Raw genomic sequence first — 19,722 nt, forward strand, 5'->3', positions numbered from 1 at the left:
TAGAGTATACCTACACTTTATGAGGCCCATGTCAAATATTTGAAGCGCAATCCTAATAAAATAAAGAATACAAATAATCCTTTAAATTTTTGTTTATTCATTTATCAGGGGTTGGAGAGTTGCGTCACACTGGGCAGTGCTCCCAGGGTGGATCATTACTGGCAGTGCTCAGGCCTATATGCAGTGCTGAGAATTCAGCGAGGGTTAGCTGCATGCAAGGCAAGTGCCTTAACCCCTGTACTATCTCTCAAACCGACTTCAAAAATTTAGGTGAATTCTGAGAAGACAGCAGAATAAAGAGCACCGAGAATCTGTCAACATCTATACAATGATTACACCCGAAATACCTGTCTGATATAACTATTTTGGAACTCTGGATTCTACTGAATGTTTCCAATTTCCATGGAAAGACTTGTGGTTCTAAATTTTAATTGCTATTAATTTTTATCAATATCAGCACTTATAATAACAGATATCCACATCCTACTCTAGCCACAGGGCAAATAACTGCATAGTATGCCTCTAGAACAGTTTGCAGAAATAAGAATGGCGGGTGGGGGGGGGAAAGTACTGCTAAACAAATGTCTCAGATGTACACTCTAACCACAAAAACTGCTACTTGTGATCACAGAAATGCAGGCACAGAGTCAGGTAGCCACTCTGTTGATCTCTGCTCATTGATTCAAACTTCATCCCTCAGGCTCAAGTAATTTTGAGGTAATTAAGGGTTAGGAGCATTTTTCCTCCCTTCGTTTTTCTTTTCCCCTTTTGTAACCTACCTGTTAAAGACAAGAAAGCTCAAAAACAACTGCACATATGTGAGGAAATAACAAAAGTCCACGTGTTCTCAGAAAAAAAAGACCCACGTTCACATCACAGGCTTCCCTTTTTGATTAGAGACAGAACGGAACAGGCTAGAGCTGTAGCTCAGTGGGAGAATCTGTGAGTCACATGTATGAGGTTCTGGATTTGATCCCCAGAAACCAAACCAAATGATAACAATAAATCAAGAATAATAAAAATTGTTTAAAAAACTTGAGAAAGACAAAACTCTAATTTCCAGGGTTAACACATTAGATTAAAATATCTAGCATTCAATAACAACAAAATCCACAAGCATATGAAAAATCAAAATAGGGAAGTGTGACTCATTCAAAGGAGAAAAGGTTAACAGAAATTACCTGTGAAAAATATCCTGACTGCACATATATTACAGAAAAACTTAATCTCAATCAATCTCAACAGCAATCTCAAAAATAAATGGAGATTGAGGGAAAGTAAAGAAAATGATCTATGAACAAAATGGATAAAGAGAAAATCTAAATAAAAATGAGAGACATTATAGACCCAGGGATATGGTTTAGTGATACAGTATCTGCCTTATAAGCATGAGGCCATGAGTTTGACCCCTAGCAATATCCCATAGCACTGAGTTCAATCCCTGGCACCACAACAAGTGTGCAACTCCTAGTAAGCACCAAAACCAAGTGTGAAAGGACTGCAGTCAAGTGTGCAACACCTGGACACTGCAATATCAACAAAGGAAAGGGAGGGAAAAAAAATTCTAGATTTGGAAATAGATTAAAATGAAAATTTTAGTCATAGGATTCAAAACTGATTTGAGTAGGTAGCACTGTAGTCCCATTGTTTATCGATTTGCTCAAGCGGGCACCAGTAATGGCTCCATTGTGAGACTTGTTGTTACTGTTTTTGGCATATCGAATACACCACGGGTAGCTTGCCAGGCTCTGCCGTGCAGGCAGAATACTCTCGGTAGCTTGCCGAGCTCTCTGAGAGGCATGGAGGAATCAAACCCGGGTCGGCTGAGTGCAAGGCAAACGCCCTACGCACTGTGCTATTTGAGTAGGTAGTAGAAAGAACCAGCAAATTTAAAGATAGGAATAATAAAAATTATAAAAATTGAGGTAAAGAAAAGAATTACAGTAAGATGAAAATAATCTAAGGTAGAGTTCATGCACTCAGTACTCCTACATTTTAAAAAAAGAAGAAGAAGAAAAAAAGAAAAAGAAAGCAAGGGGGTAGACAATGTCCAATAAAAACAAACCCTTAAAACTGTGATGATAGAGGGGCTGGAGTGATAGCACACAGCGGGTAGGGCCTTTGTCTTGCATGCAGCCAACCCGGGTTCGATTCCCAGCATCCCATATGGTCCCCTGAAAACTGCCAGGAGGGGTTGCTGAGTGCAGAGCCAGGAGTAACCCCTGTGCATCGCCAGGTGTGGCCCAAAAAGAAAAAAAAAAAAACTGTGATGATAGAACAAAATAGGTTTGGGGGGACTAAATAGAAAGAGTCCTATGGATAGTAGTGGAGGGATGAGTGTGGTGTGATTATAATAAACTATTGAGTTTATTGAAAAAAAAAAAAGAATCTAAGGGATTTGAGCGACAACAAATGGAAAAATATCTGAATTGTGGGTACCCAGAGGAAGAAAACGGAATAGAGAAAACATCAAAATAACGGCTAAAAATTCCTAAAATTTGATGAAAGACATGTCATAAATTACAGGACAAATACTGAAGAAAACTTCTGAGAACTAAATCCTCACCCTAACACAAAGCAATAGCAACTTACCATTAGAAAAATGTAAAGACTGAAGTGAACTGACGATAAAGCTGGTAATAACAAACTCAAATTCAGTTCAACTTCTTACTAGGTTGATCCAAACCACAAACACTAATGGAACTATACTTATTTTCAGACATAAATATAATTTATGTATCCACTGTTCTGCCCACAACATCTGGTTCAGGGATCTGTGCTTCATTTGGTCCCTCAGCCCTGCCAAGAATGATCACTAACAACAGAGCCAGGAATAAGCCCTGAATATAGCTGGGTGTGATCCCTCCCCCACCACCACCAAAAAAATAAAGAAAAGAAAACGGAAATTGAAAAGCAGTATGTGGTTGTTTGCCATGCAAGACCAGAGGTGTAAATCCATGGTTTGACTAGATGACTCTGTGACTACTATTTGCTCAACATGCTGATAAACTACTGGCTGTGGCTCTATTTGCAGGAACAGAAATTATACCTTGACTCAAAATATACTTCCTTTCACCAAAGCTAATTTATCACTCCATATATCAGGCTATCTCATACTTCCATTCAAGGCAAGGAGCTCATCACTGCACCACTGCTCTGCCCCATAATTTTCTTAAATTACTCTATTTTGGTATGCCTTTCAACTACCCATTCACTTTACTACCATACTCTTCTTTTGGGCTGGAGAGATAGCACAGTGGGTAGGGCGTTTGCCTTGTACACAGCCGACCCGGGTTCGATTCCTCTGTCCCTCGCAGGGAGTCTGGGAAGCTACCAAGAATATCCCGCCCGCACGGCAGAGCCTGGCAAGCTACCATGGCATATTCGATATGCCAAGAACAGTAACAACAAGTCTCATAATGGAGATGTTACTGGTGCCCACTTGAGCAAATCGATGAACAACAGGATGACAGTGCTACAGTGCTACTCTTCTTTCAAGATTCAAATCAGTGGGGCTAGAACGATAGCACAGCAGGTAGGGCGTTTGCCTTGCACGCGCAGCCGACCCAGGTTCGATTCCCAGCATCCCGTATGGTCCCCCAAGCACTGCCAGAAGTAATTCCTGAGTGCATGAGCCAGGAGTAACCACTGTGCATCACCGGGTGTGACCCAAAAAAGCAAAAACAAACAAATAAACAATCAAGATTCAAATCGGAAAAGGGAATATCACTCATTGGAATACTGTTTGTTCTTTAAGACTGTCATCTTGCCCCCCAGGTTAGGAGGCCCTACAAAGTGGAGGATTAAGCAGGTGGCTGCCAGACACCCAAATCTGGCATACACAGCCCTCAGTCCCAAGAAATCATGTGCATACAAAGACATCCTCATTCTCATCACCAAGCCACACAGTAACACACAAGAAACACCTCCAAAAGTCACAGTGGGTTATTAAGAATATCCCTTTACCTACTTTTAACCCTCAGATATTGTCCGGCTTGATCATTCCCAGCTATTATTGCCATACTGATATCCTCTATCTTATCTACCCTCAGCCCCACACGTACTTGTGGTTAGTTCCAACCACTGACCAGTCCTCCTAACACCAATTTTCCCTGGCCATGGAGATTAGTCTTCTACTACATATTTTTATATGCCACAAATGAATGCAGTCATCTATATCCGTCCCTCTCCTTCTGACTCATTTCACTCAACATGATACTCTCCATGTCCATCCATTTATAGGCAAATTTCATGACTTATTTTTTCCTAACAGCTGCACAGTATTTCATTGTGTAGATGTGCCATAGTTTCTGTACCCATTCATCTCTTGGGCACTCAGGCTGTTTCCAGATATTGGCTATGGTGAATAGTGCTGCAATGAACATAGAGTGCAGATGTTGTTTCTGCTGTATGTTTTTGGATGCCCAGGGTATTAAAAGTAGGTAAAGGAATATTCTTGATAACTTTTCAATATCAATATTGCAAACCACAATACTCAAAAGGGGAAGGACAGAGGGTGAGGGCAGGAGGGAGGGACGGGAGAGAAAGAGACAAAGAGAAGAAAAACACCCGCCATAGAGGCACCCAGGGTGTGGGGGATGATAGGAGGGAACCTGAGAACACTGGTACTGGGAAATGTACACTGGTGGAGGGATGGGTGTTGTAATATTGTATGACTGAAATCCATTCATGGACAGCTTTGAAGAATCTACCTCACAGTGCTTCAATAGAGTTAAAAAAAGAAAAGTCACCATGGGAAAGCAACAAAGAACCTCACAAAGCTCAGTGACCGAAGATGGTAGCCCTGATGACTCAACCAGTAATAATGACCCAAATAATCTCTCTGATAAGGACTTAGAGAGGAAATATTGAGGATGTTTAAGGAGCTCAAAGAACGGACCATCACAAAAAATAAAAACATAAGAGATATCGATATGACAGCAGAAATGAGAAAATTACAGACAGAAATGACAACTGGTAGGTGAAACTTGGGCAGGGGGCATACCTGCCAGTGCTCAGGGGTTACTCCTGGTTCTGTAATCAGGAATTATTCCTGGCATGCGCGGGAGCTCATTTGGGGTGACAGGGATTGAACCTGAGTCATCTGTGTGCAAGGCAAACACCCTCCCCACTGTACTACCACTCTGGCCCCTGGTAGGAGAAATTTTAAAATTCACTGCAAGGCCTCACAAGCAGAGTAACACTGCTGAGAACAGAATCAGTGCGCTTTAACCTCCAGACAACAGAAGATGGGGGTGCCTCAAAATAAACAAACAGCTGACAAGCGAACTTTGGGATGAATTCAAGAACAACATAAAAATAAATAAGTCCCTGAGAATCAGGAGGGCAACCCTGATGAAGAAACAACAGTTAAAGACATCACTGCTTGCTTTTTTATTTTTGCTTTTTTTTTCTGGGGGGGAATGGGGGTCACACTCGGCGATACACTGGGATTACTCCTGCCTCATGCACTAGGAATTACTCCTGGCAGTGCTCAGGGGACCATATGGGATGCTGGGAATCGAACTTGGGTCAGCCGCGTGCAAGGCAAATGCCCTACCCGCTGTGCTATCACTCCACCCCAAAGACATCATTGCTGAGAAGTTCCAAGAACTGGAGAATACACGCATGCAGATCTAGGAGGCCCAAAGGGTACCAGCTGAAAGAAACACAAATAAAAATACTCCAATACACATCCTAATCAGAATGACTAAAACCATAGAGATAGAATACTGAAAGTAGCAAGATCAAAGAAGTGTCCTTAAGTAACACTTAAGGAATGTTGTTCTTAAGATTTAGAGCAGATTTATCAAATGAAACCCTCTAGGCCCAAAGACAGTGGTGGGATATAGTGGAAAACATGAAATGAATGCCTCAGCAAGAATACTTTACCCAGCTAGACTCTCATTCAGATCTAAAGGAACAATACACAACTTCACAGATAAACAACTCAGGAACTTCATAGGCTCAAAACCATCTTCACAAGAACTAAAGAGTCTACTTTAAGACAAGACAAGTCCCGCAGGAATGGAAAGAGCTATGTTTAGAGTATCACTTTTCACTCAAGTGAGAGAAGGAATCTGGAGTTCCGACCTCCATCAGCGGTCAAGAATCAGGGACGCTGTCTCATTTGCCAAGGCGTCAAAAATCAGATGGGCTGGACACGTAATTCACGGATTCAGAGACGACCACTGGACTAGAGCTGTTACCGACCGGATTCCACAGGACATCAGAAGACTGCGTGGCCGCCCACCAACAAGATGGTCAGACTTCTTCATCAAAACCCTGAATGAATGATTTGAGGCTCTTCCTGTTCCTGGAGCAAGCAGATACCATTGGGCTACACTAACACTCGACAGGGCAAATGGAGACGTTACTGGCTCCCACTTGAGCAAATCGAAGATCTTGGGATGACAAGTGATACAAGGGATACAAATGAGTCCCACAAACACACCAAACTCTGCAGAAAGATTTATGACAATCTCTCTCAAAGCCATTGGGTTAAATGCACCAATTAAAAGACACAGGATATCTTGGTGGTGGAATATGTGCACTGGTAAAGGGATGGGTGTTTGAGCATTGTATAACTGAGACTTTAACCTGAAAGCTTTGTAACTTTCCACATGGTGAATCAATAAAAGAATTAAAAAAAAATAAAATAAAACACGTTCTAAGCAAAAATAAATAAATAAATAAATAAAGCTAATAGGTGAACTGAAAAAAATAAAAATAAAAAAAATAAAAAATAAATAAAAGACACAGGATGGCAGAATGGATCAGAAAATTCAATCTAACATTATACTTCCTACAAAAAATACATTTGAATAGCCAGAGTAAACACAGACTCAAAGGTTAGAAGTCAATTTTTCACACAAACCCCCTCAGAAAGGCCAATGTGGCCATACTAGTATCACATGACATAAACTTCAGGCTAAAAAAGGTTATAAGAGCAAAGGTCATTTCTTAGTGATCAAGGAATATGTACATCAGGAAAAACTCACCCTCCTACACTTATATGCACCTAGTGAGATACCAGAAGAATACTTAACTTTTAACAGACTTCGAGGAAAGGCACTGATAACAATGGAATAATAGGTAGAGACTTCAATAACGCTGTCATTTCTTGACAGAATAACTAGACTAAAAGAATGTATTTCTTTGAAGGAAGAAGTGGAAGAGAAGAGGGGGTTTAGTAAATAAACATATATGATTATATGTATATATATAGACATATATATGACTTTTCATCCTCAAGAAGCTGAATATACATTCTTCTCCTATGCCCATAGAACACTCTCTAGGACAGACCACATGCTGGGCCACAAAACATACCTCCACAAAATTAAAAGCAGAGAAATTATATCAATTATCTTTTCCGACCATGATTCACTGAAAATAGAAGTTAATCACAAAAGAAATGGAGAAACTTAAATATCTGAAAATTAAATGGAACTGAAACTCAATCATAAACAACTTTGCAATTGTATATTTCATTGTGATTCAATACAGTGTTTTTTTTGTTTGTTTTGCTTTTGGGGTCACACCCAGCAATGCACAGGAATTACTCCTGGCTCTGCACTCAGGAATTACTCCTGGCGGTGCTCAGGGAACCATATGGGATGCTGGGATTTGAACCCAGGTTGGCCGCGTGCAAGGCAAACACCTTACCCGCTGTGCTATCACTCCAGTCCCTGATTCAATAAACTTTTTAAGAATCCTCCAACTACTTTATTTCTTCCACCTTATATTAAAAATGTGTATAATATTGATCTGAATCTAAAAACAGTAAATATGCAATTTTCTACTAAAATATTCAAATCAGTTAAGTCAACTTCTCTATAAAATCTGTTTGGGGAGGGGCTAGGGGTGATTGGTGGCAGGAAGTGGGCACTGGTGAAGAAACTGGTGTTGAAACAATGTATGCCTGAAACCAAATCATGACTAATCATGACTAATTTTATAATCTCAAAATCACTTTTAAAAAATAAATTAAAAAGGGTAAAAAAGTATTTTCTTTGCATACAACTTTATCAATTCAAAGCTTTTCTTTTCCCTCAAAAATTCTCAACCTAGACTCCAGTCTTCAAGAATGCGAATAGAGGGGCTGGAGAGATAGCACAGTGGGTAGGGCGTTTGCCTTGCACGCGGCCGACCCGGGTTCAAATCCCAGCATCCCACATGGTCCCCTGAGCACGGCCAGGGGTAATTCCTGAGTGCAGAGCCAGGACTAACCCCTGTGCATCGCCAGGTGTGACCCAAAAAGCAAAAAAAAAAAAAAAAAAAAAAAGAATGCGAATAGAACTGATAAGCTTTAAAAAAAAAAATTATATGTTTGTGGGACTTCTCTCCAATATGAAAATTTGGAGTGTTTGCGGGACTTCTCTACAATATGTAAGTCTATCTAGTAATCTTTACTTTAATCTCTCTTCAATAATCTCTACTTTCTATGTTTCATTTGATTATAAATGTAGGTAAAGCAATAACAAGAAAAACAGAAAGTCTGACTTGGTCACCAAAACAAGAGTATTTTTACACCAAATTATAGGTGTTGCCATCTTCAAATTGTCATTTGAAAATTTGTGTTCATCACTACATCATGAAACATTTCCCCAGTTAAAAGCTTATATCCCACTCTGGATCAAACCTAATTTCCAACAGCAGTCTTTCTTATCAAAAGCACACAAAGTATTGAGAACCTCTTTTTCTTGGCTAGAGGGAAGGAAAACCATCCCCATCTCTTCCACTTAGAAAGAACATCAGAGTTCTACCTTTAATATGTTCCCCCAAAGGGGTTGCACCTTCTCTCTAATTTGTCTCTTATAAATTGCTGGGGTCAGCAGAATCATAGTGACAACCAGTCCTAACATCCCACAGTTCTAAGTGACTTCTATTCTCGAAAGCCTAGGTATAGGCTTTTAAATCCTATTGAAACAGGAGAATGGCCAGTATAAACTGACCTAGATGGAAAGGATTCAGAAAATGGTAACAACTGACCTAGATGGGGAAGAAATCAGTAGGCTTTGTCTCCTGTGCAAACACTGCAAAGCATGACAAGTACAACATCTTTCTTCCTTTAAGCAAACATCTATGTGCTTATATAGAACTAGTATCTACTGTGTACTACCCTCTTCTTATTATTTTTTGTGAGTTTTTTTTCCCACACCTGGATATGATCAGGGCTCACTCCTGCTTCTGTATTCAAGGGTCACTTCTGGTGGGGCTAGGGGTACTATACGTGATGCTAGGGATGGAACCCAGTTAGCCACGATCAAAGAGAGTATTTACCCACTGTACTATCTCTAGATGCCCTATACACTGTCCTTTAACATGTCAACATCAACCAGCTCCTCTTTCCATCTTTTATCGGTATCCATTTTTAATCAGATGTTTCTTACAAGCTCTCACACAAAGCCCAAAAACTAGGTATGTTTATGCCAACAAAGTTAGTGATTTACAAACACTGGGTACCAAAATATGAAAACAATAAGGTCCACTTAGAACCAGAAGAATGAACTAAGTGACAACAGCTAACCTCCAATTTCATTATACAATGATTATAATAATTTACATGATAAAAATCACAACCACTCATGCCTTTACAATTGCTATGACAACCCCTGGAAGCAACCAGAGATAATTAGATTCTGGGTAATGCTATGACTCAAAAAAACCTTGCTCATCTCTGAACCTCATGCTTATTCTATCCCCCATTAATTTACCTCATTTCTGTACCTTTATAGGTTTTGGCAGGTATAGCAAAACTCTTTGTAGAGTATGCCCACATTCTGAGTCGTGGGTATACTCTAGCTTTCAATAAAGAGTCAGTCTATTTAGAAACAATGCTACACTCTTTAAGCTATCTTAAAGGATCTGAAGGTTATATACAACAATCTATACTCTGATTCTTGAGTATATACTTTGTCTTTGGGGCGGGGGTGGGGATAGAGGAGACGGTGTGGAAGAACCTTAGGGTCAAACTCAGCAGTGATCAGGGATGCCTTCACCCAGCTCTGCACTTAGGGATCACTCCTAGAAGTGCTTGGGGGCCATATGTGGTATATACACTTTAGCCAAATGCAAGGAAATTCCTTATCTCTGCATTAACTCTCTAGCCCTATAGTTTGCCTTAATAAATTGCTTTCTGTAGTTTATTTTTGACTTGTTCTCAAAAATTTATTTATGCTATTAAGTCAAGAACCTGGACCTAAAATAGGGAGGACAGCTCAAAGGGCTAGAGTCCATCCATCTATGCCTAGCACATGGAGGCCCCTGGTTTTTGTTTTTTTTTTTGCTTTTTGGGTCACACCTGGCGATGCACAGGGGTTACTCCTGGCTCTGCACTCAGGAATTACCCCTGACGGTGCTCAGGGGACCATATGGGATGCTGGGATTCAAACTCGGGTCGGCCGCGTGCAAGGCAAACACCCTACCGGCTGTGCTATCGCTCCAGCCCGGAGGCCCCTGTTTGATTCCCGGCACCAGATAGTTTCCACAACTGGTGGGCCTGAGTAGCACTAGACCGAGTATCAGAAGGACTGGTCCTGGCACCTTCCACCTCTTGGGAGAAAAGACAAAGATCGAGAGAACAAAAGGAAAAGAAATAAGGGGACAGAAGAAAGTGAATAGAAAAGAGGGGAAGGGAAGCAGAGGTAGAAGGAAAGGGAAGGGAGTAAGTGAGGGAGAGAGGAAAAGTTCTGGACTCTCAGGGCAGCTTTAGCCCTGAGGAGGCTTTTCCTACAATTAGCAATCCATAATTTCTTTGAAGGGTGGTGGGTGGAGCTGGTCTGCCGAATTCTAGGACAGTCAGGCCAGAGGTACAATAGAGCCCAAGGATGTGATGTTGCTCAGCCATGCAGGTGCCCCAGCCCACACACGTAGGCTACATCCAATGGTGTTTAGGGGCCTCCAGGGCTATAGTGCAAAGCTCAAGGGGGCACACAGTGCTAGGGATGCAATCTGAACAGGCCGCATGCAAGGCGGCCTAACCCCATCCTCTCTCCAGTCCCCAAACTGAAACTTTTCTAAAGCAGGAAGTATGTGTTACTTATTTATCGGTATTTTTAGTCCTTAACAGAGCTTAGCACACAGCAGTTACTTCATGTCTAATGAAAGAAAGGCTTAAGAAACTGGCAACCAGAAGCAGACTGAGCAGAGAAGACAGTAAGCAACTATGGCAAAGATTACTAGTTCCATCAAACACAGATTCCCATCCCCACCTGCAGTCCACTGATCGAGTGAATATACTCAGATAAAAGGTGAACCTCACAGCAAAGTAAAGTCAAATGCTTTTAACTTCTGCTTTATTAAGTTATAGGAATTCTAGAAAAATTTTCTTCCTTCCTTTTTTACTTCCATTCACTTCCTTTTTCACTTTTTTTTTTTTGGTCTACATGCAGCAGCGCTCAGAGGCTACTCTTTGCTCAGTGTTCAGAGGTCACCCCCAGCAGTGCTCAGGGGCAAATGCAGTAGCAGGGTACAAACCCAGGCCACCGACCTGCAAAGCATGAGCTCCAGCCTTTGGAGCTGTCTCCCTGGCCTGAGAAAAGTTTCTTAAAATATGAGAGGTATACACCCCTTTTATCCTTTTACCTTTCTTCCTTCTTTCTTCTGCTTAGAGCAGGGGTAGGGAACAGCACTGATGAAATATATAGAGCCCATAAAATCATGTGTTCTGGTCCTGATACATGTTGGGACAGAGAAATATGTTTCTCACTCTGTAAGTGAATATCCAAATGGCTCTTGGCAGGAAGAAGATTCCCAACCACTGACCTAGAATGCAGATGTGACAAATGGATATCCAAACTGCATTCTGTGTTCTAGATATTGGAAGCCACATTCTGAGAAGCATAAAGAAATAAAGCTGAGTCCTTCACAACAATATGAAGTTGCCATATCAGACCTAGTTGCCTATTTCTGAATCCCTCCCCCCACTCCCAATACCAAGAATGAACTACTATTTTGTTTCATTATCCAGAAAAAGAAATATGAAATAAGCATTTCTTATTTGTAGTAGCAACACAATTTCTGACAAGAAACTGAAACAAATCCATGGTTTAAAATGCCAGTGGTGATCTCATCTATGTTCCAATTTAATGCTGATAAAGTATTAAGGTACTCCTAGTAAATGATATGTACAACAAAAACTCAGACTGAACAAAATGTATGTACTCTGTATAGATAGTCCAGCTGCCATTCCAACTCAGATGGAAGAGAATTAGAGTAGTTTAGAACACTCAAAAAATTATAATATATTTGTCTATAATATATATGTCAGTAAGAGGGAAACATGAGCACGAAAATGTATAAATCTGTAACTGTACCCTCACAGTGATTCACTAATTAAAAAATAAATAAATTTAAAAATATATATCTGTCTATCACTGTCATCCCTTTGCTCATTGATTTGTTCGAGCAGGCACCAGTAACGTCTCTCATTGAGAGACTTATTGTTACTGTTTTTGATGACAATAAGATAATTACCTGCCAACATTTGAGAGTTGTTCTAGAACGCCAATGGCTTATAAAACTGTATAACTTATCAAATTTTAAAACCAACTTACAATAAAATAAAAGTGAGAAAAATTTGATAGATTTATACAGGCTACTTTTTAAAAATTTTTTTTTTTTTTTGCTTTTTGGGTCACAACCCAGCTCAGGGGTTACTCCTGGCTTTACACTCAGGAATTACTCCTGGCGGTGCTTGGGGGACCATATGGGATGCCGGGGATCGAACCCGGGTCGGCCGCGTGCAAGGCAAATGCCCTACCCGATGTGCTATCGCTCCGGCCCCTATACAGGCTACTTTTTAAAATGTTTTTAAAGAGGCTTTCTCTAGATTAGCCTGTTTTAAGGAAACTTAAAACTCAAAGGAAACTTTAAGTTCTCTGGAAACAGTGCTATAACACAACAATCAGATAAAGCTGATCCCCCCCACACACACTATGCTACTGATTCTACTTCAAAAAGATTTTGAACCTGACTTCCCGATTTGCCATTTAATGTCTTTTGTATCTATTTTTGTTGTCACATCAAAAATTTTCTGGCAGGGGACTGTAATGGAAAATAAACTAATTTCTCTATAGACCATTTCTTGTTTCTCCCCAAATTCATATATTGATTGACTGCTAACCTGCAATGTGATGACATTCCATGCATGGGCCCTTTCAGTGTGATTACTTCATGAAGATAGAGCTCTTCTAAATAGTATTAGTACCATGATAACAAAAAAAAAAAAAAGCCTAGAGACCTCTCATTCCTTTTGCATGCAAAAGGATACATAGTATCTCCATTTTTTTAAAGTAAAAGTCCAAAATGAGATTTAAAATGTTTTCTAGTCTCCACTTCTTTCTACCTGAACTAATTTGTGAATTGCTTTGACCAACAAAATACAGTAAAAGGCCATTACATAAATCCCCAAAGAGAAACTCTCAAAGAGGCCTTGCAGCCTTGAAGCTTCCAGCTTCACCATTTCAGAATGAAAACAAAGCAAAGAGGTCAGAGTTGGAAAACGGCTAAAGAACTAATCATGGCCACCTTTCAAGCATCTTTCCTTCCTATAGCCTCCACTGTCCTACCATTTGTCCTATCTCCTATCACAATACCATGCCATGGCCCTTCATTTATACAATTTTTACTCATGACCACTCAGAATATTCTGGTAGCCACATGAGGCCATACTGCCCCCAGTTGAGAAATACTGATCTAGATCATCTGCCTTTTATGTTGGGGTTGGGAGGTGGTCATACATGGCTTATTCCTGGCTCTGTGTTCAGGGGTCACTCCTGGCTATGCTCAGGGAACCATATGTAGTGCTAAGGATTGAAGCCGGGTCAGCCACATGCAAGCAAGTCCCCTACCCACTGTATTTATTACTGCTCTAGACCTAGATCATCTGTCTTTAAGACCTCTTTAAACTATTTCCCGTGGTTAGAGTACCAAATAGGATTAGTACCATGATACAAAAGTAGAAGGTATTAGTGAGAAAATAGTTAACAGAAACTAGCAATACTACAAAGAAGGGTATATGAACAAAGTATAAAAGGTAATACCAGGTTCCAGTTTCAGCCAAGTAGATAGATAAAAACAAAAATTCAGCAGTCCCTCAGACAGATTAGAGGCCAGTTCCTGCCTTGCAAGTGTGAAGGTAAAAGGGTTTGTTGTTGGTGTTGTTTGGGGGCCACACCCAGCAATGCTCTGGGGTTACTCTTAGTTCTACTCAGGAACTACTTCTGTCACTGCTTGTTGGGGGGGACTATAAAGAGTTCTGGTGACCAAACAGGGTTGGTTGCATGCAAGGCAAGCACCCTATCCATTGTACTATTTCTCCATCTGAAAATACAAAATTTATCCCTAGCACCAAGTATAATACCAACAGCACCACTTGGGAATCCCCATGCCACGCAGTGTGTGGTTTCTGACATACCACAATCAAGTGTAAAAGCAATGCAAATAAAACGTATGACTCCTGGTGAACACTACAACCAACTATGTGAGGTCCAGTGTACACTGAAAACAAAATATGCACAAATAGCAAAACTAAATTGTGTGAGCTGTGGCGAAAAAAACTAACTCTGTGTGACTATGACCTCCATTTGTCTAAATATAAAAGGTGTGTGGAAGAAGCAGGTAAAGGAAAAAACCCAATTCATTTTTAGGTATACTGTACTTGAGGAATATGAAGGTCATATTCATCTACCAAGCAATTAGGTTTATTGAAAAGAACTGGAGAAGAAGAGAAGTCACTGGATTAAGGCTACAGATTAGAAACCACCAGATGCTGAATATATGAGCACAGAAAATCACAAAATTTAACAACACAGGCCTGAGAAGCAGGAATAATTATTTCCTCTACTTCGCCCCACCACAAACAATAAAGTAGGAGATATTTTGATAAACTGCAAATTCATATTAACTTTAGATTATACAAGCACTTTTGTCTAAGTTATATGATCATCTTACAAAGTAAAAAGGATTCTTTCCTCCCCACATCCTTTTTCTTTTATACAGAACAAACTAAATGATCATCTTATAAAGTAAAGGATTCTTTCTCCCCACATCCTTTTTCATAAAACTAGAACTAAAAAAAAATACATACCTAGACATTCAATAAACTAGCTCTACTTACCATATTTTATGAATAATTTTGTCAGATACATTTCACACTTAGAAATTAATTTATAATCAAACTCACATCACTTAATATATAACTGTTTACTTCTTTCTCCAAAAGTCAATCTATTCAATTACTTTTTCTCATGCCATGGCAAAAGAAAATTCTTAAACAGAAAGTATAGAATTCATTCACAAACATGAACCATGAATTTCTAAACAGGACCCATATCAAAGTCAATATATATATATCATATGTATGATATATATATCATAGTCATATATATTATATATATCATAGTCATAACTCCAAGTTTGAATATGTACCCTTGGGATTTGAACAAAATGGAGGTTAGGGTACCAACCCCTGCCATCCTCACTCCATATACAATTGGAAATTCACAATTCGGGGGTCCACTCTGCAGTACGCTAAAGTTATCCCTGAGGTACTGAGAAGAACCATGAGATGCCAGGGATAGAACACGGGCTTACTATATGCAAAGCATGCCTTTAGCACAATGAGCCATCTCTGCCCAAAAACATGATAAAGAACTTTTAGCTCTGCAAAAACTTAATACTAATAAGTATCCATTTGATTAGATATCCTACCAATTAAATGAAACAGTCAAATAAAACAGTTTATATACGTATTATATGTTTTCTTAAACTAGAAAAAAGACAATGTTATTGAGAAAATCATAAAAGAAATATATGTTGTGTATTTTGGTTTTTTGGGCCATACCTGGCAGTGTTCAGGGTTACTCCTAGCTCTACTCTCAGGGATCACTCCTAAACGGCTCAGGGGACCATATGGGGTGCTGGAAACCGAATAAGAATTGGCTATGTGCAAGGCAAATGCCCTATCTGCTGTACTATTGCTCTAGCCTTATGTTGTTTTTTTTACAAGAAAATACCTGTTCAAAAGGGACCAGTGTTGTTAAAAGCCCTGTTAAAGAGTAAACTACAAGTGAGTGAATATTTACATGAAAAATAAGTATTTATCATTATATCACAGCAATATTGAAAAATATTTGATAATGGAAACTTTTGATTCTTATTTTCCAATCTAGTTTATTTACAACAGGAGATAGGTCACAGAAATATTAAAAGAACAAGATATAAGTAAATATCTGTACATATTAGCAAAGGATCTGAATTACAAAAGAAGCTAGGTTTATGAAAAGTGGCTAAAAGCCAAATAAAAATTAATCCAAATTCAGGACCATAAGCTTATTTCTGGTAACTTTAGCTTCGAGATATAGTAACAGATCTCAGTTATCACTTGGTGAAAATGTATAGAATTATAAAGCTGTTGCTGGCTTTGGCAGCTCTTTCAAGTTAATATACTGGTTCGTATCACAAGTGTGAGAGTCTTGAATGAGATCAATAATTCTAAAGTGAAAGCAATAGTGAACCTTGTCATATAGGGAATTCTCCTTCTTCAAAATATATTTACCTCCCTTCATATTAAAATCTAGAGGGTAAGCAAAAATGATATAATAGACATATGTGTACTTAAAAAATTCCTTGGGACCAGGGCAACAGTACAATGGGTAGGGTGCTTGCCTTGCACATAGCCAATCCGGGTTCAATCTCTGGCATCCCATATGGTCCCTGAGTATATGGTCAAGGAGTAATTTCTAAGAACAGAGCCAGGAGTAAGCCCTGAGCATTACTGGGTGTGGCCCAAAAGCAAAAATAAAAATAAAAAAAATCCTAGATTATTTTGATATAGGTAACTCTCCACTTTCATGGAAAACTCCTTCATTAGATCTATGTTCTACACTGTGTCAATCAGTAATATCCAAAAATAGCATAACTACAGTGTGACAAGAGTTCAGCAGAAGATGCTGCAAGAAAGGGGCTATATTCACACCATCCTTAAGCCACCTGCACTTTCTGTGCCAACTCCCTCCAGAATCCATTAAATTACATTTTAGAGAAGAGCAAATAATTCAGTTCATCATCCTAAGAAAAGTACATGGCCTACTAGCCAGATAACAGGATACAAGAAGCTATTTTGGACATCAAAAGACTAAACAGACACAGAAAGAAGACTAAAAAAAAAATCCTTACATTAAAAAAAGAATGAATTCTTTTTCATTGAAAAATGAAATATTTAATGAAAAATGGTGAATAATTCCTTACATTAAAAGTAAATATTCTGTGCAGCTAATATGTTCTGCCCATATTTTATTCTTCTCATTTCTTATTGTGAAGCACTATTTTTTATATGACAAACCTCAATCAAAATACATAACTTCACTCAAGAACTTAATAAACTATTACAAGACACAGAAACTGTATGTTCCAATCAAACCTAATTTTACAATCAAACCTAAATCCATATGGCATGGCAAAATTGCTTAGGATTTGGATTAAGAAACAAGCATTCAAAGGTTCATTTTAAGAGAAAACACTATACTTCTGCATACCCCCTGCTTCCAATTCTGTACAAACAGCTCCCATATGGAAATGTGCCCCAAAAGGACTTATAATGAGATAGTGAAATATTAATTTTGTTCTAATTCAAAGTGTTTATTTTATCATTTGGAAATTTCCCACTGTGTTAACTTTATTATATTCTACAATGACACCTACTGGCCATTCAAAATCTGCCATTAGTTCTCTTAAGAGAGCGCTAGCAAACTGGGTTACATAATAAGAAACGTACAGCCAGACAGACAGACACACACACACACACACACACACACACACACACACAGAACACACAGCCATACACAGACTATCCTGAATAAAGCAGCAATTTCTAGGTACCTGCACTATGGAATTGTACCTAAAATAGAAGCAGAAATATTCTTTGTCGCTGTCAAATTTTTATCTAATAAAATATCTCAGTACTCATACAAACATGTAATAAACTCTAGGATACCTCTCCCACCAAATAGTTAGAAAAAACCTGTAGTGTGTGTTCTGGAGTACACTATGATAAACTATTATTGAGGGGTAAGGGGAATCACTTGTTAGAAAGCCTCACAAGCATTATTAAAATAAGCTCAGGAAAACTATACACTTGCTAGTACTGTATCAGTCGTTATCTTTTCATCTAAAGGCAACATTTCAAACAGTTTCTATTTGAGCAATTTTATAATATTCCTTTTAAAAACATTTCAAAAAAATAAAACACAACTGTTTCCAGTGAGCTATAAAATAAAAATCTTTCAGTAATCTTTCCTTCCCATAACACATATTGATTGAAATTTCTACTTTAATTCTGCATTTCATGTGTAAACTATAAAAACTGAGAATATAATTTATAGTTAATGCCTGAAAATATTTCATCTCAGAAGATGTCATAGTTTTCGAATCTATGAAATAATCAAGAAGTAGTTTCTAGACACAAGAAAAAATTGCTTGGAAAAAAAATCACTCCCCCCGCCCAACCCCCATCTTATTTACTTAGACAGTCCCTACCATTCCCAGGGACCCAGAAATCTATCAATTTATTTTCTAGGCATTTTACAACTTGCACTTACCTCCTACTCTATAAAATTTTGAGGGTCACCACTTTTCCTGAAGATTAAAACAGAAGAAGTTTTATCAGCTTTGACCTTCAAAATAAACTTACGAACTACAAAAATATGGACCTATGCACCTGATCGTGTTCGTCTCCAACGAACATCTCTGTCAAGCCAGGTCCAGATTCTGGGTTACGCTCTTCGTGACTACGCTACCCTTCACGCTCCCGCGCCTGCAGAGCTCGATGGGGGGGCGGGGGGAGGGCAGACGGGGCGGGGGTGGGGGGCAACTATTCTGGCACCTCAACGGATTACCAGACCTCCTCGTCCAGGAGAGACCAACCTAGTTGTTTGGGTAAAATAATCGCGAAGGATTACATAATGTATAGCCAGAGAGTTTCAAGGATCTGACAACCAGCAAATAACATTCTGTTCCGCTCCCTGCTCGCCACCGGGAGCAATGGCTCTAACGAAGCGATCCCGAGGATTTCTCTCAGGTGCCTGCAATGCCGCGTTCTTCCCTCTCCCCCGAGTTCGTACACGGAATTCCTCCAGTCCTCACGACAGCGTCTTGCTCCCGCCTCTCTCCTTTCTCCGCCGGCGCCACCGCAGCCCCCGCGTCGCTACATCGGGCTCAGCCCCCACCCGCCGTGTTCTCACGACCCTCCCAAGCTGCTACCTGGTCCACGACAGGCGCCAGAACCACCAACTCTCCGATAAACGCCGTCCCCGACTACCCTCGTCAACTGCCCTCTGTAATTCCTGCCACCCGAGAAAAAAGAAAATCTATCCAGATCAGCACCGTGCGTCTCCCCCCCCCCCCCCCCCCCCCGCCTCAAAGACCGCGCCACCGCCTACCTGTCACCCCGCTGCCTCCGGCTTCTTACCGCCACCGCCTCCCGCTGCAGGCTGCCAACTGCAGCGCAACAAGCGGCCCTCCCATTGGATGATTTCACACTTTTAACAACAGCCTCATCTATTGGGCACAGGATGTCTAAGACCCTCCTCCCTGTGCAGGGTCTAAGGATTCCGGGCTCCCTGTACGGAACATGTCTCCCTTTCCTCATTCTTCAGCCCCACCCACAATCTCTCTTCATTCGGCAAGTCTGTGGGTTCTCAGATGTAGAGCGAAAAC

The 19,722-nt window shown here is 39.9% G+C and overlaps 1 protein-coding gene across 7 annotated transcripts in view; it reads right to left on the reverse strand.

Moving 5' to 3' along the window:
- The window catches only part of HYCC2 (hyccin PI4KA lipid kinase complex subunit 2), an 88,262-nt gene extending 68,743 nt beyond the window's left edge, over positions 1-19,519 (reverse strand). For 2 of the 7 annotated variants that reach the window (XM_055123556.1, XM_055123550.1), the window contains exons 1-2: positions 19,267-19,384; positions 18,606-18,642 (exon numbers count right to left, since the gene is read on the reverse strand). The gene's annotated coding sequence lies outside the window, so the exon portion shown is untranslated. Of the gene's footprint in view, positions 1-18,605; positions 18,643-19,127; positions 19,148-19,266; positions 19,394-19,445 lie in introns of those variants that run through there. The other 5 variants (XM_055123551.1, XM_055123552.1, XM_055123555.1 and 2 more) reach the window with 5 other exon arrangements.
- Between the last annotated feature and the right edge of the window lie 203 nt (positions 19,520-19,722).

The sequence above is a fragment of the Sorex araneus genome, chromosome X (assembly GCF_027595985.1).
Source record: "Sorex araneus isolate mSorAra2 chromosome X, mSorAra2.pri, whole genome shotgun sequence".
Classification (NCBI taxonomy): Eukaryota; Metazoa; Chordata; class Mammalia; order Eulipotyphla; family Soricidae; genus Sorex; species Sorex araneus.